We start from the raw sequence: 25,831 nt of genomic DNA on the forward strand, positions 1-25,831 counted from the left end.
CAGGTGACTGGAGGCTCCAGATATTTCCTGCTCTCCACTCCCTGGTAAGACTGGTCCTCTTGGAAGGAGGCAGAGGCTGCACGAGGAGATCCAGAGTGAAGCTTCAGGTCTGCTCCAAGAAAGGCAGGCTTGGCTGCCACCCTGGCTCCCTCATACACTCTACCCTCTGCTGACTACGAGAGGCAGGGGCTGGTCCCAGCGGAGGGCTCCCTTGGCCCCTGCCTCCCAGCAGCTGACACTGTCTCCCTCTAGCTCTCACAGATGTCATTTCTTGGGCCCTGAGCCCTGGGCCAGCTCAGGCCCCAGTGTCTTCCTGGGCTCCGGCCACACTGTCTCTGGTGGGGGGCTTTCTAGCAAGTGGGTCAGATTACAGCCTTCCCTGTATTCCTCTGCCCTTTGAAGAAAAGCTCAAACTCCTGACATTCAGGCTCCCTGCTGAGCCCTCCAACCTTATCAAGGTACCCCTGGTTGCTCCACTCTGCCCCTTCCTATCCTGCCACACTGTTCCTGAGACAACAAGACAGCCACACAACTATCCACAGTCAGAGACCTAGACTTCCTCTCGGGCCGTTCCATCTTTGTTGTTCCCTCTACACAAAGTGCCATTCATCACATGTCTGTTTGTCAAAACCCTAAGAGCACATCCAGCTGCAGATCCAATCTTGCTTCTTCCTATCTGGTCCTCCAACTGGGTAGAGTCCCTTCTTCTGGTCCCCTCAACACCGTGGACCTCCTTTAGGTCAGCGCTGGGCCCAGCCTGCCTGCCCAAAGTCACAGTTCCTTGTGTCCAGCCCCCATGCCCCCCTCACATTGGCCCATAGCACCAACACTCACATGCAGCCTCCTGTCCCCGAAGCACCTTGGTGGCCTCAAATGCGTTGGAGCAAGGGGAGGCCAGACATGAGGCTCTCCACTCTCCTGCCCTCAACTCAGGCTGCAACACCTCCAAAGGAGCAGGCGGCTTCCTCTGTTTCCTGGCAGGGCTGTCTCTGACTGAAATAGCCCCTGCGGGGGCCACCCCCTCCCTGCCACCTCCAACACCAAGGTCTGGCGGAAACTGGGCCTCCAGGAGCAAGAAGGCGGAGAAAATGTCTCCTTCCTGGAACCCTTCCCACCCAGCAGAAGGAAGAGGGTGATGAGGGGATAGAAAGGTGGGGGAGAACCAGAGGCTGCTGGTCAAAGGCCAGCCCCACAGCCCCAGCAGCTTCCTTTCTCCTCAGCCCTCTCTCAGTCTTCTCATCTGTCAAATGGGCATGTGGGTAATTAAAGAGTTTTTGGCTCCCCCTTTAGCTGTAACACCCAGAGTCACCTTGTAGTCACTCACTCCCCCATCCATCCCTCCTTTCTCCATTCAATAGCTCATTCACTGACCTATCCGTCCCTCTACATGGTAATCTACTTATGCACTCACTTATTTGGTCACCTTCTCCCTCTCTCCTTCCCTCTCTTCCTTTTCTCCCAAACCATTATTGAACACCTACTGTATGCCCTCAGATCCTCCCACATACCTCCACTTCTCAGGCACTGTCTCCTGCATGGCAGGTCCAGAGCTCACCGGGAGTGACAGGTGTGGGTTGTGGGGATAGAGGTGATGCCCCTGAGAACTCATCTGAGTGAGATTCTCCCTGCCGGTGCCAAGCCCTCTTCCACCCCCTCCTTACTCCCAAACCAAGACTCAGAGCTGTTAGGATGGACCAGAGGAGGTGAGGCGGCTTCTCATTGTTCCAAGGAGGACAGCTCCAGTAGCAGAGGCAGCATTTGCAGGGATGACTTGGAGGAGGTGGGCTTTGGTTGGGAGAAGCTGGGGCAACGAGAGGGGGACAAGTTCACGCAGGGAGAGAACACTGCCCTGGGTGCTTGAGGCCCAGGTTCTTGTTTACTTTGGCCCCTACCCACAAGCCCCTTCCCCTCTCTGAGCCTCCTTGGCAGAATGTGGTCATAGTGGCCACCAGCATGTTGTGAGGATGAACTGCCAGGGACAGAGAGGACCCTTTTTACCCTGGCAGGTGTGAGCACTGCCCTCACACCCAAACCCATTTTATAGACAGGGGGATTGAGGAACTGAGTTGGTCCCAAAACTTTGGGTCAAGCTGAGGAAATTCGGGTTTGAACTGCTGAGGAACACTTTGGTCAGTTGTGCAAGGATTGAGCACCTACTGCCTATTCAGGGCTGTGCTAAGAGGTTGCCAGCTGAAAGTGTGGACCTTCTGATCTGATTCTAGTGGTGCTAGAGCTCAGGAGGGCAAGGAGGCCTGGCCTTCGCCCAGAAACCAGTCATTTGTTTCATTCCTAGGACAATCTCCAGTGGTCACTCCCGCCACAGTGTCTGCCCCAAGAATGGGAGCAGCCCTGAGGGCTTCCTGGGGGTGTCAGCCCCAGTGCAAGGCTTGGGTCTGAGTTCCTGCTACCGGGTTGGGGCCCAGGTGGGAGAGCTCAGGTCTCGGGGCTCATGGGAAGGAGTGACCTGGAATGGCTCCTGGAGAAGGCGTGTCTGTTGCTGGGACTTAAAGGGCCAGGAGGACTTGGCCACATGAAGCCTGAAGAGAGCACCCTAGGCAGGAGGCAGGCAGGCAGGGAATGAGCCTATCCTGTGGGAGAAATGAAGCATAGTGTAGCAGGGCATGAGCTGTGTGAAGAAGGGCCCAGTTTGAGGCCTGAGGGGGCTGGCCCATTTAAAACCTCCAAGACAGAGCCCAAGTGCCCCTGCTCTGCTCCCAAGCCTGCCAGGGCTCCTAAGTCCAGCCTCAGCCCTTCCCCACCAGGCTTTCCAGCTCTGAGGCGTACATCTGTGCTATTTCCTCTGCCCGGGATGCCTTCCAAATAAGCCCTACTTATCCTTCCTGTAGTTTTCACGTCTGTAAAATGAGAATGATTACTGGTGCCTGCCACATAGGCTGTTGTAAGAAATAAACGAAACCATGCAGGTGAGGTGCTCTGGCACACAGTATGGACTCAATCAACATTTGTTAACTGAATGAATCAATTCCAGGCCCAGCCTAAATGCCCCCACTTTGGGCTCCCTCAGCCCGTGGCAGCGTGCACCAATTCCTGGGTCCTCACCACCCGGTGTCATCTCCTAATGGTCTGCCCGCTGCTGGATGTTTTAGCTGCAGCCCTGGGTGGGCGGCAGGCGGTGGCAGTGGTTATTCTCTCCCTTATACAGATGAAAGAAGTAAGACTCAGGAGAAGTCAACGAGTTTCCCAAGGTGTCCCAGCCAGGTGACACTTCAATACTGTCTTTCTAACTCTACAAACCCCTTATCCATGGTTCCCCTGAAATCCATGCTTAGACGTCCAAGCCAGGAAATTCCCAGAGGATCGTCTCCCCTGCACTGAGGGCTTCTGGCCATGAGATGGTGCCAGCAGACTGCCTGGGCTGGCCAGTCTCAAGCCTTCTGACCGCCGCCCTGGGGTGGGGGCTGTGTGGCAGGTCGGCACACAGCCAGGGCCTCCCTTCTGGGGCTGGCACTGAGCAACCTCAGGACTGGGTTCCCAGCCTCAGTTTCTCCTGACACACTCCCCAGCCTTTCTCCTATTTGTTAGTCCCATATCCACTCACATCCTGTTCTCAGAGCCTCACCTGATCAATCTGGCTCACGGGAGCTAGTGGTGACACTGGCAGGGGGACGGGGCCAGTGTTCAGCCCTGTTCGTCTGAGGTAGAGGCCTTGGGAGTGTTGCCCTGACACCAGGCATCCACCCACCCAGCTCTGTTCCAGGTACACCTTTGGCAGAAACATTGAAGTCCCTCACTCCATAGAGGGGACACACTCTGCCAGTTTCCTTTTGTCAGTTCAGGCAACACATGGGATCGGTTTGTGCCTGCAGCAGAAGCGATTCAGGATAGATGGAAGGAAGAACTGGCAAGGGTTGATGCTCCTTGGGTTGCTTGGATCCTATGGTCTTGGGATACCCTTTTAGCTGACTCTGCAGTTCCCTCCCCATCCCTGCTCCAAGGACCTCATATCTGGAAAGATGAGGAGGCCAGAGGCAGGAGCTGGAAGACTGAGTCACCACTTGCCAGCCAGCCAGGAACCAGCCCAGACCAGGCTGGATGTGGGAAGAGGCCTCCCAACCTTGGCCTGCCTGCCTGCTGGGAAACAAGGCCTGGAAACCCCCTTGCTCGGTCTCAGGCTTGTGAGTTTAGCAGCAAGGGCACAGGATGAGAAGGGTCAAGACCCAGCTTCCTTCCCCTGAGGAGTCAGACAGACTGGGATCCATCACCAACTCACTGTGTGACCTGGGGCGAGCCACCTACTCTCTCTGAGCCTGAGTCTCCACGTGATAAACAGGGCTAGTCCTGGTGCCTGCCTTACAGGGTCATTACATGCTCTGCCACAGTCACCAATCCAGCCCTGACCCAGCAGCATCCAGCCCGGGGCAGGAGTGCCCCCTGGAGCCTGCCTCAAGCCAGCCCGAGGCCAGGTTCCTGATGCCAGAGCCTCCTGGCATCCAGAGGATGGGGGGCAGGGGCAGTGCCCCCCAGTCCAGGTGGAGTTTTGGTCCCACCCGTGGTATCGGGCTGGCTGCAAAAGCAGGCAAATCTGGTAGGAAAAGGACACAGGGAGGGCAGGAAACTTGATTTCTCTTCTCTTTTCTACTTCCCCTTTTCACCTCCTACTCAACAAGAATTAAAGTTGGAACTGAAACAGCCACTTTGAGTGCAAGGAAGGGGAAGCTTCGGGGAATTTGGGAGTTGAGGCTGCTTCCTTTAGTCTCTCTCTGGCCTCTGCCGGCTGAGCAAAGAGGGAACTTGCATCTCCTGCACCACTACTCTGAGCCAGACCCATCAGTGAGCTCATGTAATCCCCACCACAATCCAGACAGATGTTTTCATTGGGCACTGACTCCGCACCATCACTGTGCAAAATGCCACAGCCCATTTACCCTTCACATTTCCACCTCCACTTTACAGATGAGGAAGCTGAGGCTTGGCAAACTTAGCAAGAGGTTGTCTCTCGGGAATGTGAATGAAGAGGTCGAAAACCATGGTGACCTAGGCGGGCACAGGGCTGAGAAGGCACAGGGCAGCCTCGGGGCTGGGGAACTGGACGGGGCAGCCCCTGGCAGAAGGAGAGTCCATGGTGCCAGCTTTCTAAGTCCGTGCCCATGGGCCGCAGCACCTCCCACTGGGGGCTCTGGAAGATCCCAGCACCTTCCAATATGCCCTCTTCCCTGAAGCTAGTGTGAGAGGGTCTCTGTTCTTTGCCTGGACCCCCAGGCTGTCCCCCCACACACCTTTTTTTTTTTATCTCCCTGTAGAGGTGTGCCACTTGCATTCCCTTTCAAGCAAGAACCTGCTGTTTACCTGCAAGGAGTGCAGCTGGCTGACAGCCTCTATTGGTGACTTTAGGACCCACCCGTCCTCCCAGATAACCAGGCTCCAGTGTTTTGGGGAAGAGATGGCCCGGATCCAGCTATCTGGCCCATCTTGCAGGCAGTCATTATTCTCCTCTGCAATTTCTTTCATCCAATTCCCACACACCCTCTCACGATGAAGGCCTCATCTCCTGTTTTTCTTTTGGGGGATCCCCTTTCCCCTCTTCAAGTCTTGACAATCTGGGGGTGCTGGATCTGTGACCTAGATCTGCCAATGAGAGAAGAGTGGGCTTCTCAGGCCCTATAACTGGCTCAGGGGTGGATGAGTGACCTTCCCTGGATGCCTCAGAGTCAATTTTGGAGATTTTGCTGGAACATTGGGAAGGAGGCAGATTTTCCACTGGGTTTGCAAAGCTGGTAGGAAGTGAGCCTGGAGCTTCTAGGGCCAGGTGAACTGTATGCCAGGAACTGTCCTATGCACGGATGATACTACCAGCAGGAAGGAGACCGTGCAAAATAAAGCCAAGGATGGCAGAGCTGAAAACTGGGAACACACGGTTCCTGAGAACAACACTGAGCACCTGGTTCCCGCTATGCCTGAAGCTTCACCTTCCACTGGACTTTTTGAAAGCTTGAGCTGATAAATTCCCTTTTTGCCTCAGTCCATTTGACCTAGGATTCTGTCACTTAAAATCAGGAGTCCTCCCTATAGACCTGCATTTCCCCCTCCACGTCTCCTCTCCTCTTTCCACATCCCATGTTCACAGGGTCAGCCCCAGAACCCTAACATCCTTTCAGGGGAGGATGGAACTGGCCATGTACCTGAAGGCTACCAGCAGAGGGGCATGTAGGGACTGGAGGGCTGTCAGGTCAAGCCTGATCCCCATGGAGGCTGCCAGGGAAGCCCCCCAATTCATTTCCCATGAGGGAAGCCCCTCCTCCAGCAGCTCCTGGAGTAACCACTGTGTCATTTCAGTAGCTCCTGGGCAGGAGTGTGGAAAGCTAGAAATCCAGCTTCTAGTCCTAGATTCATCACCCACTTGCTGTGTGACCCTGAGGAGGTCACTACACCTCCCCAAGCCTCACCTTGCCGAGCTACTTCACTGTAGCTGTGTAGTTTCTTGGCCACCAAGCTATGTGCTTTTACTGCAAAATCTCATTTGCTTTTACAACAGCCCTGCATGGTGGGTTGCATTATCCACATTTACAGATGAAGAAATAGGCTTCGAGAAGGCTGGTGGCTTGCCCAAGGTGACATGGCGAGGAGTGGTGAGCCAGGACTAGGACACAGATCTGAATAATGATAAAGGCTGTGCTCAGGAAGAGAGGCAACGTTCCTCTGTGTAAAAACTGAGGCCAGAGAGATTAGGAACTTGCCCAAGGTGCACAGTAAATCTACCATGCCACCTTGCCTCTCAGGAACACAGTGGCCTGAGAGAGGACACAGAAACGGGGGCCAAGAGTCAGGGCAGAAAAGAAGACCAGCCTGATTGTCAAGGTCAGTCAGACTCCCTCCCTTCTTTAACTTTGTTAGGAATTGGGGACAAGGTCTGCTTTGCCTTTGCCAACACAGGCTCTAGCTCCCAAGAGGCACTGGGAAATGTTGAAGCCTAGTCTGTAAAGATGAGCCACAAGGCACCGTCCTTGGTGCTGTCTGGCTCAATTAAAAAAAAATCTTTGTTTCGGTTGATGACAGGGAAGGCTGGTCAGGGGGGAATGAAGGTAATGGCTGCATGAGTAGCACCTCTGCACCTACCTGGGTCCCCCAGCCTTCAGTTGTCAGGAAGGGCAGACCACCTCCACTGCCTTAGTGTTTGTTGTACGTTATGGTTCTGCCCATTTCACAGATGGACACTGAGGCCCCAAAGGTAGGTGGCTCTGTCCACAAATCTCACAGGTAGGGTCTGGGTATGGAGGAAGTCCAGAGAACCTCTCAACTCCCATGAAAGGCAGCTCCCTTGCCCCGGCCCTGCTCTAACCATCCCCAGCACCTAAGTCCACCTGGCAGAGAGAGGAGACCCAAGTGGACCCCAGAACCCAGTGTGTCAATGACAGGGCTCTGAATTGTAGACTCTCAGGGCCAGAGAGGCCTTAAGGGAATCTGACCCAGAGCTCTCCCCAGCCCCTCAGAGAAGGAGGCTCTCTGAAGCCTCTTTGACAGGACTTGTCTGGCCTCCATTTGCATATTTCCCATGACAGGGAACTCACTCCATCTCTCCTAGGCCGCTACACTCCACCATGAGAAAGCTCTCTGGAAGACGTGCTTCATCACACCAAGCCCTGAGATCTGCTCCTAGTCACTACTTTCCTTCCCCAGTCTGTCCTGCCTCTGGGGTCACAGAGCTCAGCTGCCCCCAAATCCCTGGGCACTGCAGCAGTTGTCCCAAGACTATTCACGAGCTGGTCTTCATTCCCATTGGCCAACTCCAGTGCTCATGTCCAGGCCCAGGAAACCTAGTGATGGAGCTCATAAACCAGACATGAGGCCAGAGAGCCATGACCATTCCAAAACCCTCTGCTTGGAGCACAGTCTCTTCTTACCATTTTGGGAAGATAAAACTGAGGTCTCCCCCGCAGCCTTAGAATCTTGCCAAGTGGTCTTCAGTCCTCTAGAATGTCTTCCACCAAACCCCAAATCCTCACCCTCAAATGTCAAGCATGTAGCACTGGGGCCTCATTTGTGCCCGACCTAGTGTGGGAGGAGCTGTGCTTTGTAGGTATCTGAGGGGTGACCTGGGATGAGGAAATCAAAGGCAGGGCAACTGCCTGGCTCTGAATGTAATGTGGGAGGTCAGCAGTGACACAGGCAGTTCCTGCCGCAGAATGCATTGTTGTACGTGGCGTGTGTATGAGGAACACAGGACAGACCTCAGCTCCTTCAGGTGGCCACGCAAACATACACGTTCTAGATGAGGCCTTCCCCTACCACACTAGCTAACATTGTAACCTCCCACCTTACACACGCACACTTCCTACTGCCCTTCTCCACTGTATTTTTCTCCATGGTATTTACCATCTTCTAACCCAATATTTTATTTGTTTGCTATTGTCTGCCTCCTCCCATCAGAACATAAACTCCACCAGGGCAGGTGTTTTTATGTTTTATTCACTACTGCATCTCCAGGGCTTAGGATGGTACCTGACACATAGAAGGTACTCAGTGACAAATTGTTGGATGGATGGATTTCTAGGGGTGACTCAAGAATATCTACACAGAGTGGACTTGGGGTGGAAATCTGATTGGGGGCATACGGAACTAGGCTTGACATTATGCTTGTATTGCAAACTACAGTTTGTACTTAGAGTATGTTTACTGGAGATTAGAGGCTGATAGAGACTTCAAAGCCACCCATTGGGCCGCCTCTATCTGGCTGTGTATATGAGAATCAGGCTGCGAATAGTCCCAGCTGAGAAGGGTGAACGGGACATGGCCCGGTGGTGCTGGGCTGCCTGTCTCTTCCTCCTGCCCTGTGTGAGGTCTTCCCTGGTACTTTCCCCACCACTCCCACACTGGCCGTGTCCCATCCTGCTGTCCTCCCAGAGCCTCTCAGCCTGTAACCATCTCTCCCTTGGCACTGGGGCCTCTAATATGAAGGTCTCCAGAACCCTGGGTTAGCATCTTCCTAGCCCCTCTCCTTTCCCTTGCCAGCCTGGAGCTCTAGTGCAAGACCCGGGGCTCCTGTGAACACAACCAGTCCGTTTGTATCCCTTGTTCTTGGCACCAACAGACCACTTAGTCCTGCCTTGTGGGATTGAGGACGTGACTCAGCAGAGAGCCCTGAGGGCCCTGAGACCCCCACCAACTGGGTCACCACCCCACTTGGCTGAGTCCCCAAACTTCTGCCTGTCTTGAAGCGGTCCCTCTCCCATCTCTTCCAAGCCTCTGCCCCATCTTTCTTGTCAGTCCTATCCTCCACTCCAACAGCCCTCAACTCCTCCTTCAAAGCAAAGTGTACCCTTTCAGAGGGGCCTCCTTCAACTTCCTGGCCACCTAAAGAGCCTTGAATCTGTTCCTGGGTCTCCCCTTTCCCCCTGGACCCCAGGCGACCTCCTGCAGTGCGGATCCCACCCTCTGCCCAAAGCTTCCGCTCAGCCCACAACACTCCCCATCCTCTGGTCCTCCAGCTATGCTTCCTCCTTCACAGTCCAGCCTGTCCAAGAGTCCTCTGCCTCCCATCCTCCCACTCTGCCCTCATTTCTCACAGCCCTACAGTCTGCCCAGGGCAGGGCAGACCAGAGCAGGGAGCCTTGGGGCCAGCTCAGGGAAGGGTGGTGGGCACCCTATCTTTCTAGGTGAGGCTGGTGAGACGGGACCATGGGAACCAGTGACCGTTTGATCTCTATCCGAAGGAAATCTCAGGGGTGACCTTGACATGACAGGCCCTGGGGAAAAAACAGGTCGCTGCGAGGTCATTTCAGTTTGACACTCCCCGACCCCTGGTGCAGGGCTGGGGGTGGGAGTGGGGGGTGGGGAGGGAGCTGTTTCTGTGGCTTCCAGGAATAGGCCCGGACTCTGCTGGGAATCTGGGGTGGGGTCCAGGGCGGGAAGTGGCACCTCCAGAACATCTGTTTAGGTGGCAGCTGGGGGATTCTGGTGGGGGGTAAATGAGGGAACTGACACTTCGCAGCACTCACAACATGGGTTTGCGGAAACATCACAGAGTAGTAGGGGCTATTGATAAGGGAGCAGGTGAGGGTGGCAGGCAAAAGCTCTCCAAGCTACCCCAGTGACATGCCTGGTCATAGGAGATCCAAGGATCCACTCTGGAACAGGTCTCTGCTCAGAGATCCCTGGAAAACCCAGATTTCTTCAAACCTGGTTAATTCCAGTTCTCCCATATGGTCCCATACACGCCCCCCCCCCGCCCCCCCCCCCCATCCACCCCCCAGTGTAAGTGAAATCCAACTGCCCGTTCCTGGCATCTGCACCCCTGTGCCACACATCACCACTCCCTCTGCAAAGCTTGGCACTTTGCAGGCCTGGTTTCTGTCCTGGCTCTACAGCTCCCAAGCAGTGATTTCACCTCTCTGAGTTTCAGTGTCTTTAATTATAAGGTAGAGACAATAGCACCCACCTCACAGCATTGTTGGGGCTCAACAACGGATCTAGAACAACCAGCCCAGTATCTGGAGCAAGTGGGTATTCACTCAGTGGGGCTTTATTTTTATTACTTATAATTTTATCACAGACCAGCTGAGAAACGGCCTCACTTGCAGCCTTTGCTCATTCATTCATTCATTCTTTCATTCATTCACTCTTTTGACATGCGTTTTCAGGAAGCCTTACAATGTACAGGGACTTCACTGGGCTCTGGTCCCTATCCTTGAGGAGGCCCAGCTGGTGGAAAAGACAGATGAAGGGGTCTCCAGGAAGACAGAGGAGGCCCTTATGCCTGCCTAGGGTATCAAGGAAGGATCCTTGGAGGAGGTGATTCTTTGTTGGAATGTGGACAAGGAAGGGGAGGGTGTTTCTGGCAGAGAGGCCTGCTGGAGATATGAGGGCACAAGGTACCTGCAAACGTTTGTGTTTGCAGGAGGTGAGGCTGGGAGGCCATCAGAGGCAGGTATCAACAGTTCTCAAACGTGAGGCTACAAATTTGGCCTTTGTACAGTGGGTGCCAGCCAAGGAGCCCTCAATGGTTTATAAAGCAGGGTAGAGGTGTGATCAAATTTGAGATTTAGGAGGTCCCTCGTGCTGCTAGATGGAGGATGGACTGGATGCGGTGAGAGTCCAAGTCAGAGACAGTAGGGCACAAAGTGGGGCCTTGGCTCCAGGACTAGTGTGGTAGGGCCAAATCAGGGGCCTTGAATGCTAGGCTCACTGCAGCCTTCTGCCCCTCTTCTACATAGCCCTCCACAAGCCCTGACAGCCAAAGTACTAGAAAGACAGATTGGAAAGTGGGCAGTTTGTCAGTGATGCCCTGGTCCGGTCCTCAGGTCACAGCCAGGAATCTGAGCCCTAGAGCAGACAAGAGGATGGCCTACAGCCCTTAAGTGAGTCCACGGGGGCCTTGTGCCCCTCTACCCTCTTCCCAAGGCTGCTGCTTCAGTCTGACTCCTCTCCTGGGGAAGCAAGGATGTGGCTCTGGTAGATGAAGAGTCCAGAAGGATAACTGGCTCCACCTGCCAGGCCCATGTAGGCCCTCTCCTCTCCAACTGAGGAGGGGAGCCCTCAGAGCTTCCTGAGTTCTCTCTTCTCCCTCACACCCATTTTTCAGCTGAGGAAATTGAGACCCAGAGAAGAGAGGCATTCGGCTCCTGCGATAAACACAGCTCTCTGGACCTTGAGGCGGGTGTCAGGTGTGGGAGATGGAATACTGGGTCCTAGCCCTGGCCCTGCCACTGGGCAGCTGGATTCCTGATTCTTTTTTTTTTTTCTTTAAGTTTATTTATTTATTTTGAGAGCAAGAGCGAGAAAGAGCGCAAGCAGGGGAGGGGCAGAGAGAGGGGGAGAGAGGATCCCAAGGAGGCTCTGCACTGGCAGTGCACAGCCTGACGTGGGGCTTGAATTCATGAACCATGAGATCATGACCTGAGCAGAGATCAAGAGTTGGACACTTAACCGACTGAGCCACCCAGGCACCCCGTGAATTCATGATTCTTGAGGAGACTCGGCTGGTGAAGGGTAGAGCTCCTACAGCACAAGCTTCTGGCCCTGGCCTGGCCCTTGTGGGCAGCACTCCCAGGGCACACTCCCCTTCCACACCAGCCTGTGTCTCTGCAAGGCACAGCTGAGGAGGACAAAACAGGAAGAAACCACATACCGTCTGCTCCAGGGAACCGTGGGCCTCGGCTGGTCCCTTCTCTGGGCCAGACCCCACCCTGCCCAAGGGAGTCAGATGATCTCATCAGCACAGCTCAGCCAGGCCAGGCTCCTGTCCTCAGCCCCACCAGCTCTCCCAGCGTGGGGTTGGTGAAGAGGCCTGGCTCCGGTCCCTGGAGCCTGTTGACGTAACCAAGCCTCCTCAGTGTCTGGGCTTGTGTTTGACCTAGACCCTCCCCAGGGAAGGGGGTGGACCGGGGGGAGGATAGGGGGCTGCACGGGTGTGCAGTGTCAGGTGCCTGCCATCCTCCAGTCTCACCCAGAGAGACCAGTGGGGCCGCGTGCGCCCATTGCCACTCCCCTAGTGGGAAAACTGAGGCCCCACTTGAAATCAATCACCGAGCCCTGTTTGTGTTCCATCCTTACATCTGTCAAACTGTGCCCTTGTCTCATCCTGTGGTCCCTGCCACAGCCTAGACCACATCCACCCAAAGCTCTGTCTTCCATCTCCCCAGCCAGTCCATCTTCTTTTTGCAACCAGAGGGATCTTTGTTCGGCAAAAGTCTGACCTCATCACTCCCCTGCCTGAGCATTTTACGGCACCCTGGGGACTGAGGATAAAGGCAAACCAGGGCCCTGCTGACATCTCTGTTCTCAGCACTCACCCCTGTCCCTTGTGCACGACCTGCAAGGCCAGGAGCTACTTTCAGTTCCTGGAACCAGCCATGCCTTTAGTCCCCACTCCGTGTTCCTTCTGCCACTGGATGGCCCTTTCTTCATCTCTGCAGCTGGCACACTCCCGCTGTTAGCTCAATGACAGGGGAGATCCATGTCCTGCCCTCAGGAGCTCAGTGTAGACAAGGGACCTGAAGACCCATAATCCGAGGCAGGCATCAGTGCACCAGAGTCCTGCAGGAGCCCAGGCGGGGAGGGATGGTCTGCAGGGAGGGGAGGCAGCAATGGAAAGGCCAAGTGCACATGGAGGCACAGGCATCTCTGGCAGAGGGAAGAGTAAGGGCTGAGGCTGGGTAAGGCGTGTTGAAGAACACAGCCGGAGCTGCCAATATACCAGCAAATGTGGTTGGAAAAGAGGCCCAAACTAATGCTACTAATAATACAATTACTGAACACTTACTGTGTGCCAGATGTACAACACTCCAATCCTCACAATGGCTCTGGGAGGTAGGACTGGTATTATCTACATTTAATACCTCAAGTGGGAAAACTAAGGCACAGAGATGTCAGTTAGCTAACTTACCCAAGGTAGCACAAGTAGAAAGAACAGCTACTGGGCTAGGAACCCAGGCAGTGTGGCTCCAGAAGCACACATTCTAAGCTCCTACAATACAGAAGGACTGGGATAGGGAGGTTCTCAGGCGGCAGGGGAATTTAGCTCCTCCTCTTTCTGCCCAACCTTCTTGGGACCCAACTTACCTGGGCTCACCCTCACACTAGTCACAGGGCCCCATAAGTGCTGTCTCCTTCTGGGGAAGGAAGTCTTCAGGGACCAACTAAAAGGATTCCTTCTAATACTCCCACTGGTTCCCATGGGAAGTCTGAGGCCAGGGATGCCCTTTTAAGCACAGCCTCCTAACCACAGCTGCCCATCAACTTCCCAGAACTCTTCTGGGGAGGAATGCTTGCCTGTCAAGCATCTCTTGCCATGGGGAGCTCCCTCCCTCACTGCATGGTAATCTTGTCCATTCAAAGTGGGTGCCTGGCCCCGAGCCGATCAGCTAGAGCATCCATACAGACCCCTTACCAGTGATTGGTTTAGAGGAAACCAATTAAAGTTTGTTCCAGGAATTTTGGTGGAACCAGCATGAAAGGTTTTCTCCCTTTTCCTCTAGGATTATTAGTTGCAAGGGCCATGGAGCCTGGTGCTTCTAGAAAGAACGTGGGTGAGAATGTAGGAAGCAAGTAGGAAGTCAGGAGAAAGGATATAAAAAGAGAGCGCTGATGACATGACGGCACCGGTAGATTTAGCCATGCCTGGTCTAGGTCTACCTTCGACTTTTTCTTTACATTAACTAATCCTTTTCTTGCTTAAACTACTTACATCTGTCACTTGCAATCAAAGCCTCTCTGACCCATATGACACCAAAAGCACAGGCAACAAAAGAAAAAAATAAATTGAATTTCATCGAAATTTAAAACTTTTGTGCGTCAAAGGACACTATCAACAGAGTGAAAAGGCAGCCCATAGAATGGGAGAAAAGATTTGCAAATCATATATCTGATAAAGGACTAATATCCAAAATACACAAAGAACTTCCACAACTCAAGAGCAACAACAACAACATGACAACCTAATTCCAAAAATGGCAAAAGACTTGAATAGACATTTCTCCTAAGAAGATATACAAATGGCCAACAAGTACATGAAAAGATGCTGAAATCACTAACCATTAAGGAGAATCGCCTCACCTCACACTCATTAGGATGGCTATTATCCAAAACCAGGAAATAGCACGTGTTGGTGTGGATATGGAGATATTGGAACCCTTGTGCATTGCTGGTGGCAATGTAAAATGGTGCAATTAAAAAAAAAAAAAGCCCATTGAATTGCCGTAAGATCCAGCAGTTTTACCCCTAGGTAAAAATAATTGAAACTTACTTTTAAACAGACTCAAACAGATTATTTATACACCGATGTTTATAGCAGCATTATTCACAATAGTCAAAGGTGGAAACAACCTAAATGTTCGTCAATGGAAGAGTGGATAAACAGACAGCGGTCTATCCATACCAGAGAATACTATTCAGCCTTAAAAAAGGAGATTCTGATACATGTTATAACGTGGATGAACCTTGAAAACATTATGCTGAGCAAAATAAGCCAGATACAAAAGGATAAATACTGTATGAGTCCACCTATGAGAGGTACCTAAAATAGTTAAATTCATAGAGACAGAAAGTAGTATAGCAGTTACTTGGAGCTGGGGGAGGGAGAAATGGGGAGTTATTATTTAGTGGGTAGGGGGCTTCAGTTTGGAATGATAAAAAGTTCTGGAGATGGACAGTAGTGAGGATTACACAATGCTGTAAATGTATTTAATGCCACTGAACTATACATTCAAAAAGGGTTAAAACGGTAACTTTTATGTGTGGTGTAAGAAACATATTTTTTGTCTTTGCCCCTGATTCCTGACACAAAGCTCCTACCTTCCTTGGAATTTCCTGAGTAATAGGAGCATCTTTTGTTCTAATGATTGACTCTTGGCAGGCCCCTGAATGATTTCAGGATGGGGGCTAGTTGCCAGAAAGAACAAACCTTGATTAGAAGCTTGGAACTTTCAGTCCTGCTCCCTAACCTCCAGGGAAAGAAGAGGGGCTGGAGGTTGGGTTCAATTGCCAATGACCAAAATAATGTAAGCAATCATGCCTATGTAATGATGTCCCCCCTAAAAAAAAGCTCCAAAACTTGGAGAGCTTCCAAGTTTGGTGAAGACATCAAAGTGCTGGTGAAAGGTGCCTGGGTGGCTCAGTCAGTTAAATGTCTGACTTCAGCTCAGGTCATGATTTTACAGTTCATGAGTTTGAGCCCCGCATCAGGCTCTGTGCTGATGGCTCAGAGCCTGGAGCCTGCTTTGGATTCTGGGCCTCCCTCTCTCTCTGGCCCTCCCCGATGTGTACTCTGTCTCTCAAAAATAAATTAAAAACGTTTAAAAAATTAGAAACAAAAACAAAGTCTGGGAAGATGGTGCCACTTACGTCATACCTCACCCTATGCATCTCTTCCATTTGGCTGTTCCTGAGTTGTATCCTTTATAATAATCTGGTAATAGTTAAATAAAGTGTTTTCTTGAGTTCTGTGAGCCGTTCTAGCAAATTATCAAACCTGAGAAGGGAGTCATAGGAACTCCTGAGTTCTAGACAGTCAATCAGAAGCATGGGAGGTCCAGGACTTGTGACTGGCATCTGAATGGCGGGGGGTGGGAGGCAGGCTTGTCCTGTGGGACTGAACCCTTTACCTAAGTGCTAATCCTCAGAGTTGGTGTCAGAATTGGTTGGCATCATGAGGGGAAAAACCTACACGTTTGGTGATGCCTTCCTCTGGGACAAAGGTCAGGCAGGCTGACTGTCCATTATGAAAGATTCAAGTTGCCTCTGGTCTAGGCTCCTTTCCTGTAATGGAACTCACCGTGTGTGCAGGTGTTATTTGGCCTTCTTTCTAGTGCCTTGTGGCAACTGGGGCTTGACAAACTGGTGCTGATACTGACATTCTCCCTGGTTCTATTGCCGAGGAACAAAGTTCTTTGTCTAGAACCAGGAGTCTTAGGTCTTCTGCCAGCATCCATTAAAATATAGTAGGCTAACTTGTTAGCTTCGATGTGTGGTAAACTCACAAGCCCTTCATGGTTCTTGATACTTACTACCTGCATCAGAATCTCAGGTGGGAGATATAGGATATTTGTGTTCTTGACAATTTATTATGATAGTCAGCCAACTCAGGCTTGTAGGAATCTTGCCATAGAGTGAAACCTTGGAAGAGTTGATTTTCTTTCTTTTTTTTTTCCCCCAGATTTTATTTATTTTTTGAGAGAGAGAGTGAGCAGGAGAGGGGCAGAGAGAGAGAGAGAGGGAGAGAGAGAGAATCCTAAGCAGGTTCCACAATGTCAGCACAGACCCTGACGTGGGGCTCGAACTCATGAACCCTGAGATCACAACCTGAGCTGATATCAAGAGTCAGAGGTTTAACCAACTGAGCCACCCAGGCGCCCCAAGAGTTGGTTTTCCTAAGGAACTGGCACTTTCTTCTTCTGGGAGGCTGCTTCTCCCTTCTTGTTCCAGCACCCAGAAAGCTCAGGGTCGAATTTCCCTGTGCTTATATCTTAGCATCAACATTGGTCTCAACCTTCTGTGCAACTTGTGGGTTCCTGCTTCTGTTTTCCAAAAAATTAATATATAATCTACCTACCGTAAAATTCACCCTTTTAAAGTGTACAGGTCAGTGGCTTTTAGTATATTCATGAGATTGTACAACGATCTCTACTATCTAATTTCAGAACATTTTCCTTACCATAAAAGAAATCTTGTACCCATTAGCACTTGCTTTCCATTCCTCCCCCTCCATCTTGTGGAAATTACTTACTTATTTTCAGTATTTATGGATTTGCCCATTCTAGATACTTCATGTAAACGGGATCATAGAATATGTACCACTTTGTTTCTGGCTTATTTCACTTAGCATAATGTCTTTAAGGTTCATACATGTTGTAGCATAGGTCAGAATTTCATTTTTTACAGGCGAATAATATTCCGTTGTAGGGATATACCATGTTTTGTTTCTCCATTCATCAATTGACAAACATTTGGGTTGTTTCTGCTTTTTTGGCTATTATGAATAACACAGCTATGAACATTTCTGTATAAGTTTTTGCATAGATACACATTTTCAATTTTCTTGGATATATACCTAAGAGAGGAATTGTTGGGTCTTACAGTAACTCTATGTTTAAATTTTTGAGAAATTCCCAAACTGTTTTCCAAAGTGGCCGCACCATTTCACATTCCCACCAGCAATGTATGAGAGTTCCAATCTCCCCACATCCTCCCCAACGCTTGCTATCGTCTGTCTTTTCCAGGATAGCCATCCTAAAGGGTGTAAGGTGGTATTATATTGTGATTTTGATTTATATTTCCCTAACTACTCCTTTTCTATGTTGTTGTTCACCTTTTACCATTTTATTTTATGTATTTCCGACTGGAAGCCTGACATCTTTTGTAGAACAAGTACCCCCATGGAGTAGGAGAGTCATAACCTTCAGGGCTAGACTGTCCCCAATTTGACTATTAGCTGTATGACCTTGAACAAGTTTGACAACACTCTGAGTCTCAGTTTCCCCACTTACTAAACTTAAGTTACAGTATTCACCTTTCATAGTTGTTGTTACTGTAAAGATAGATCTACAATAAAGCTGTGGTGTAGGCCTGGCACAAAGTGAGTCCTCAATGAATCTCACTAAGGCTGGGAGTCTGACAGGGAGGTTTCTGAGACCCAGGATGGGGGCTGTTGGATTTTAACCTATCATGTGCTTTATTCCAGGAACTTTTTATCACAGAGGCATTTCAGGTTACCTCACACACTGGCCCCTCTGAGTCTCTATATCCCCGTTGTGACATGAGAAATGAGGCTGTGTCCCATCACGTCAAAGGCTGGCAAATCTGTAGGGTTCATCCTAACATCTTTCAAGTTTTGTCTCTCACTCAACCATCAGACTAGCTGCAGCCTAAAGGAGTATCTCCTCCCTCGGATGAAGGGCTTTCCAGTGTGAAGAGGGAAGTGAACTGAAACTTGTTGAGGACCTACAGTAATGTTATGTGCATTATCTTATTTGTCACTCCATGAGTCGGTCAGGTATGCTCTATCATCCCATTTCACAATGGGGAAACTGAAATTCCAAGAAGTTAAATAACTCATCTGAGATGACACAGCCAGCAAATGCTAGTGCCGGGATTCAAACCCAGCTCTGATTTCAACATCTGATTTCTTTTCTCCTGTACAGAGGGTTCCTCCCCCCCAACCTCTGCCCCCCAGTAGGAGGTGCTCAGGAAACTTCACTGACCTGAATGGCTGGTTCTCAACCCACTGGCTTGACAGCGACAATGTCATCCCTTTGAGCTGAGATCTACCTCCTAGACACCACAGGTCAGCTCTCTCTTGGGGCCACAGCACAGCCCTCACTCTGTCCCGAGCCCCCAAAACCAGTCCTGCGTGGGGAGTCAGGATGCCAGGCTCTGCCCCTACTACCACAGACTTAGCCCACCCAGGCCTCAGCTTTCATCCCAAGCTGGCTAAGCAGAAGGCTGGATCGGCTCGCTCCAGGGTCCCTGGCATCCAGCACGGGGCTGGGCACAGATGCTGCAGACCTAGCCTAGGCCATCTCCACAGACCCACAGCTGCATCTTGCATTGGCCTGCCCTCCCACAGGAGTCGTTAGTGACAGGACCAGCTCTAGGGAAGGGGGAATAGGAGGATATCTCCGTATGCCCAGGCCAGGTTTCTGGCCTTTACTAGACATGCCAACAGTCAGAGAGGAAGAGTCAGAACTGTACCCACCCCAAACTGAAATAGAAACCCATTTTAGAGACAAATGCGGAAATGGCCCCAGGACCAGAGGGGTGGGGTAGAGTGTCATTGGGGAGGACTCTGGAGACACAGCTTCCTGAGAGTCTTGACTGGCTGCTGCTACAGTGAGCACCGTTCACCAGGCTCTGCCAACTCATCCCTCCTCCAGGGAGGACAAATTAGAATCCCAGGTCCCACACTTGAATTTCTCTGAACCTTAGTGTCCTCGACGGCAAAATGGGGATAACAATAATCTTGGCTGCATTTGTTAGCTCAATCTAAGTGACCGAAGCACCTAGCACATAGTAGGTGCTCAATAAATGGTAGCCATTGTTATTATCACTTAACTTTCTCTTTCAGCTCAATGTTGACCAAGTGATCTATTCATTTGTTCTTTCATTCATTTATCCATCCAGCCATCCCCACTAGGTGGGTCACAATAGTTAAGAATAAAGCTTCTGGAGTTAGGGAGGAGTTGAAACCCCAGAAATGCCACTAATTGGCTGAGTAACTCTGGAAAAGCCATTTTTCCTCACCAAGTCTTCATTTCCTTGCCTGTAAAATGGGAATAATAAGAGTACCTCTGGAGGGTGCGGGAATGTCGTGAAGGGTCATTGGGACAATGATGTGGACAGAGTCTTGGAAGGAAAAGTGGGTAGCAGGTGAGCCACACAGAGGAGCCAGGCAAGGTGCCAGCCCTGCAGACCAGGCCATGCTGGGAGCACCAGACAGCGAGGCCTCCAGGGACAGACACAGGATGAGGCGAGGGCGGCCAGGAGGGAAGAAGAGTCAGCAGGCTCAGAAACAATTGCTAGGTTTCTGGACCGTGGCCTGCTCCCTTTCTGGTAAACTAAGAAACAGTGAGGAAACACAAAAAAAGATCGAAAGAAGTTTAGAGGAGAAAAGCCCTAGGCAAACAGGGAGCCTTAGGCAGCATGGAGTTGCCCCACCCAGCCAGGCCAGGGAACATGTACAGGCACACACATTGCACACATATGCACACACACTCACAAGCTGCACATTCTCACTTGTGCATACACACCCAAGGGCTTGCACACACATACAGATGCGTCCTCAGAGGCACGGCACTTTATAGTTTGCCAACAGCGTTCTCATTTACCATCTCATTTTATACCAAGGGATGGAGAGAGTGTCCTGAATTGGCTTGGGACTCTTTCCAGAGCAGGCAAGATACGTGAATCCCAGACATCTTCAGGAGGCCAGGGACCCTCCGAGGGCTGTGCTGACTCAGTTTCTTCCCCCCTGGAGGTATCAGTGGGTGTTGAATGGCAACAGAAACCCCAGGAAAGTTTTCACCCAGCTTCCCCAGATACACTCGTTCACCCCGCTTCACTCTCCTTCGGCAAGACACACTTGGACTCAAGAACTCACTTTCCCCACCAGTCACATGGGGTCAGCTCCAGGTTGTCTTGTGATTTAGCTGGGATGGCACAGGCAAGAGTTTCCCAAGGGTCTTCTCTGTGGATCTGGTCACCTAATCCTTCTTAGCCTCTCCCCACCATAGGCTCCGGAAGGCTCTGAGGGCAGAGCCCAGCCTCCTCCCTGGAGGGCCCTCACTAGCATATAACACTTAACAGTTTTCAAATACTCAGGAAGAGATCATCATGATCCCCATTCTACAGAGTTAAGAATTTAGGCCCAGAGAGGGAACGTGTCCTGTGCCACTCGGGACTCAAACCCAGACCTACATGGCTCCCAGTTCTGTCTTCACTCTTCCACCCCTCCACCGAGGTCCCTCTCAGTCCCCATGTCTCCATCTCCTCTGCCCTGCACGCCGTGCGGCCTGGAGGCTCTAGGCACAACCAGGCCAAGGAAGGAAGGAGGACCCTCAAGGCTTCTCTGGCTCCCACTCCAGCCTGTGAGGAGCCACAGTGCCTGCAAGGTGGGCTGTGTGTGAAGCTCTGAGAGGAGGTGGGGGCTCGGGCACCCTCAGGGCCCTGACCCAGAACACTCACCCAGGAGTCAGTGAGCTCCACGGTGGTCTGTGAGGCGTTGGAGCAAATTCTAACTCCAGAACAACCCTTATAGCTAGCCAGTTCCTATGCCACACACTGTCACGTGCATGTTTCACAGAAGCCCCAGGAGGTAGCAAGAAACCAAGAAATCAAGGAGGGGAAGTAACTTGCCGCAGCACAGAGCTGGCAAAGGGCAGGGCGAATCCCAAGAACATGCAAGCTCATTCAGCCACTACCTAGTTGTGAACAGTTACTTCACCTTCTGAGTGTGCTGACGTTCAGAATGGGTACCACCCATTTACCCCTGAGGGCTGTTGGGAAGGTTGCGTGAGATAACATTTAAGGACAGGGCTTGGCACAGGGAGGCACTCCTCAGTAACCATTTTTCTCCTCCTCCTCTCCACCCTACCCCTCGGCCCTCTCCTGATCTTTCTCTGAAAGGTCTGGAGAGAGCTGGCCCTGCTCCTTGCTGCCAGCGGGAACAATCAACCTGGTTTTCTTAGCAGTGCCTGGAAGATCCATTAAGAGAGGCTGAGACCCTGAGGTTAACAGCTCTGCTCCCCGCAGCTCACAGCTCCAACTCCAGATGCTACCTACTCCCCCTCAGGGCTGAGGATGACTCCTCAGCTTGAGTGTGATTTGAGGGGAAAAAAGGCTGAGCCTGGGCCACCATCCTTTCCCCAGCTCTGATCCACCCTTGAGCTTGGGCTTGATGAGAAGGCAGAAAGGGTGACTGTGCTTTGGGCCAATGGTGGCCTGGGACAGTCCCTCCCCCTCCATAAGGTTGGTCCTCCTCATGGGGCACCTGGGTAGTTCAGTTGGTTAAGTGTCTGACTTCGGCTCAGGTCATGATCTCACGGTTTGTGGGTTCGAGCCCCGTGTTGGGCTCGGTGCTGACAGCTCAGAGCCTGGAGCCTGCTTCGGATTCTGTGTCTCCCTCTCTGTCTGCTCCTCCCCTGCTCACATTCTGTCTCTCTCTCAAAAATAAACATTTTTTAAAAATTAAAAGAAAAAGATTTTTTTTTTAAAGAAGTACTTATGGGCACCTGCTCTGTGCAGGTAATGTCCGAGGCACTTGAGAGCACAAAACAAAGTCCTTGCCCTCCTACCATTTACATTCTAGCAGGGGGACCAGTTTATTTTGGTTAATGAGTTTAGTAAATACACAGCAGGTCAGGTAGTGACCTGTAGAGAAACATAAGGAAGAGTAGGGGCAGAGAGCCAGGGGGCTGCAACCCCAGCCAAGCTGGGCAGATATCATCTGGAGTCGCTGGGTGCTCTTCTCACATCACCACCTCCTCCCCAGCCCAGAGGAGACCCCAAGCCCTGAGTCCCCAGTCTGTGCCAGGCCCTGACTCAGGGGATCTCAGAAGCAGGCCAGGGCTCCCGTGTACAGGCCTCAGCTCAGGACCACCAGGGCTTTGGCATGAAGCATCCTGAGCCTGCCTTCCACTTGTGGCTGTGGGGAAGCCTTCCAAATCCTCTAATCAACTCTCGTATCCCATTGTTGAGAGGGCACTAGGACCCAGAGACAGGCAGGGGCTTGCTTGGATTACACAGCAAAGCAAAGATGTCCTTGTTTCCCCTCTTGCCTTCTCCTCTGGCACGTCCACAAGGGTGGACTCAGGGCTGAGCCTCACGGCAGAATGCTGGTCTGTGAGGGGCAGTCTATGCCCTCAGCCAACTCCTGGTAAAGGAGCGTGAGGTGCTCCTCCATTGGGCCCACCTCATCCTCCCAGCTTGGACAGCCAAAATCTTGTTCTCTAAGCCCCAGGAGGCTGAAACAACTTCTCCCCAGTGTTTTAGTAAATTCTGCTTTATCTTGCTGTGTGACCTCAGGCAGGTCCTGAGGTGTCTTTCTCTTTGTGAGTTTCCATTTCTTAATCTATCCAGTGGAGGAAATGAAGTCACTTTTATCACCAGCTGTCATAAAGAATGAGCTAGCTGGAACAAAAACAGACACTCAGACCAATGGAACAGAATAGAGAACCCAGAAATGGACCCACAAACGTATGGCCAACTAATCTTTGACAAAGCAGGAAAGAATATCCAGTGGAATAAAGACAGTCTCTTCAGCAAGTGGTGCTGGGACAACTGGACAGCAACATGCAGAAGAAAACTTGGACCACTTTCTTACACCATACACAAAAATAAACTCAAAATGGATGAAGGACCTAAATATAAGACAGGAAGCCATCAAAATCCTTGGGGAGAAAGCAGGCAAAAACCTCTTTGACCTTGGCCGCAGCAAATTCTTACTCAACATGTCTCTGGAGGCAAGGGAAACAAAAGAAAAATGAACTATTGGGACCTCATCAAAATAAAAAGCTTCTGCACAGCGAAGGAAACAATCAGTAAAACTAAAAGGCAACCGACAGAATGGGAGAAGATATTTGCAAATGGCATATCAGATAAAGGGTTAGTATCCAAAATCTATAAAGAACTTCTCAAACTCAACACCCAAAAAACAAATAATCCAGTGAAGAAATGGGCAAAAGACACAACTAGACACTTCTCCAAAGAAGACATCCAGATGGCCAACCGACACATGAAAAAATGCTCCACATCATTCATCATCAGGGAAATACAAATCAAAACCACAATGAGATACCACCTTACACCTGTCAGAATGGCTAATGTTAACAACTCAGGCAACAACAGATTTTGGCGAGGATGCAGAGAAAGAGGATCTCTTGCACTGCTGGTGGGAATGCAAACTGCTGCAGCCACTCTGGAAAACAGTATGGAGGTTCCTCAAAAAATTAAAAATAGAACTACCCTATGACCCAGCAATTACACTACTAGGTACTTATCCAAGGGATACAGGTATGCTGTTTCAAAGGGGCACATGCACCCCCATGTTTATAGCAGCACTATCAACAATAGCCAAAGTATGGAAAGAGCCCAAATGTCCATTGATGGATGAATGGATAAAGAAGATGTGGTATATAGATCCAATGGAGTATTACTCGGCAATCAAAAAGAATGAAATCTTGCCATTTGCAACTATGTGGATGGAACTAGAGGGTATTATGCTAAGTGAAATTAGTCAGAGAAAGACAATTATCATATGACTTCACTCATATGAGGACTTTAAGACACAGAACAGATGAACATAAGGGAAGGGAAGCAAAAATAATATAAAAACAGGGAGGGGGACAAAACATAAGAGACTCTTAAATATGGAGGACAAACACAGGGTTACTGGAGGGGTTGTGGGAGGGGGGATGGGCTAAATGGGTAAGGGGCATTAAGGAAGCTACTCCTGAAATCATTGTTGCACTATATGCTAATTTGGATGTAAATTAAAAAAATAAAATATATATATATATATATATAAAGAATGAGCTAGACATGGCAAGAAGGCAGTCCGTAAACTTTAGGCTCTACCCATGTGACAGGGGATGTTATATGCCTAACACCCATCCCTACTTGTCTGAAAAACAGCCTCCTCAGGCTTGTGGGGCCCTGGGGTAGCCCCCAGAGCAGCCCTTGATGCTTGATGGGAACTAAGTGGAAATTCAGAAAAGACAAAACCACCTCTGCTCCCAACCAGCAGACTGACAGCTACCAGGAAAAGCCTCTCCTCTGTCCTTACGGTAAGAGGAGGAGGAAGGCATGGAAAGGGACAAGGCCAGGAGGCCTGGGAAAGCTTATTCTGGGAGGAGAAGGTGTAGGCTTGAAGTAACTGTAAGGACCACCCACCCCCTACCTCAGGCCCCCTGGCTGGGAGAGGATGTAACTAGATAAATGTCGGGTGCACCCATGTCTGCAAGGGGGTGGGGGTGTCAGTCATGTGTGGGTCTGACCTGGAAGATGTACATGTATTCACATGGGCACACATATTCAGAACTGCACCTGTGTGTATATGGCATATGTATGTGGCCCTGGAGTACGTTTGTTCACACGCATGTTGCCTGTGTCTCTGCATGTGATGCATGCACATGCACATGTGTGCCCACTCCTGGGGTGCCTATACACCCCCAGTTCACAGGCCGTGTTTTCCCAGGCTTGTAAATCTTTGCCACAATCCCAGGCAGGCCCAGATACCACAGGAGATTTGTGGGGTTCCTGGTCACTGCAGGCTCTTGATTTTCCCCACGGACAAAAGCAGTTACACAAGAGGAGGAAGAAGGCTTAGAGGATTAACTCAGGTCCAGGCCCTCCCAGCTCAGCCCTGGGTGTAGGCTCCTCATAGTAGGCGTGTGCTCAAGGCCAAAGGCCCACCTCCCGGGGGGCGGGGGGGGGGGCGGTCCTCAGACCCTCTGCTGCGCGTGGGCACTGACCCCTCCACAGTCACCTCCTGCCTTCAATCACTAGCAGGAACCCCTCAGTCCATGTACAATAGCCACGTATCTTACCTTTTAACCTCATATGTCCTCCACAAACTGGCCAAGCTGACCTTTAGAACCCCACCTCCAGAGTTGCCACCCCTAAGCAGTCACTGCCAGCTGGGTCTCAGGGTCCCCCTCCTCACCCTGCGCTGGGCTCACAGTACAGCTCTGGCTACTCCACTGGATAAGTCTCCCCTCTTCCTTTTTTTTTTTTTTTTTAAGTTTATTTATTTATTTTGAGAGGGAGAGAGAGTGTGTGTGCATGAGCAGGGGAGGGACAGAGAGAGAAGGGGAGAGAGAGAATCCCAAGCTGTCAGCATACAGCCTGATGCGGGGCTCAATCCCACAAACCATGAGGTTATTACCTG

The 25,831-nt window shown here is 51.0% G+C and overlaps 1 protein-coding gene across 6 annotated transcripts in view; it reads right to left on the bottom strand.

Moving 5' to 3' along the window:
* The window catches only part of P2RY6 (pyrimidinergic receptor P2Y6), a 40,485-nt gene that overhangs the window by 8,101 nt on the left and 6,553 nt on the right, over nucleotides 1–25,831 (bottom strand). For 2 of the 6 annotated variants that reach the window (XM_058687846.1, XM_058687843.1), the window contains exon 1: nucleotides 21,130–21,542. The exons of 3 other annotated variants lie outside the window; for them this stretch is intronic. The gene's annotated coding sequence lies outside the window, so the exon portion shown is untranslated. Of the gene's footprint in view, nucleotides 1–834; nucleotides 1,212–21,129; nucleotides 21,543–25,831 lie in introns of those variants that run through there. One more of the 6 variants, XM_058687847.1, reaches the window with a different exon arrangement.

This window comes from Neofelis nebulosa, chromosome 10 (assembly GCF_028018385.1).
Source record: "Neofelis nebulosa isolate mNeoNeb1 chromosome 10, mNeoNeb1.pri, whole genome shotgun sequence".
Lineage (NCBI taxonomy): Eukaryota > Metazoa > Chordata > Mammalia > Carnivora > Felidae > Neofelis > Neofelis nebulosa.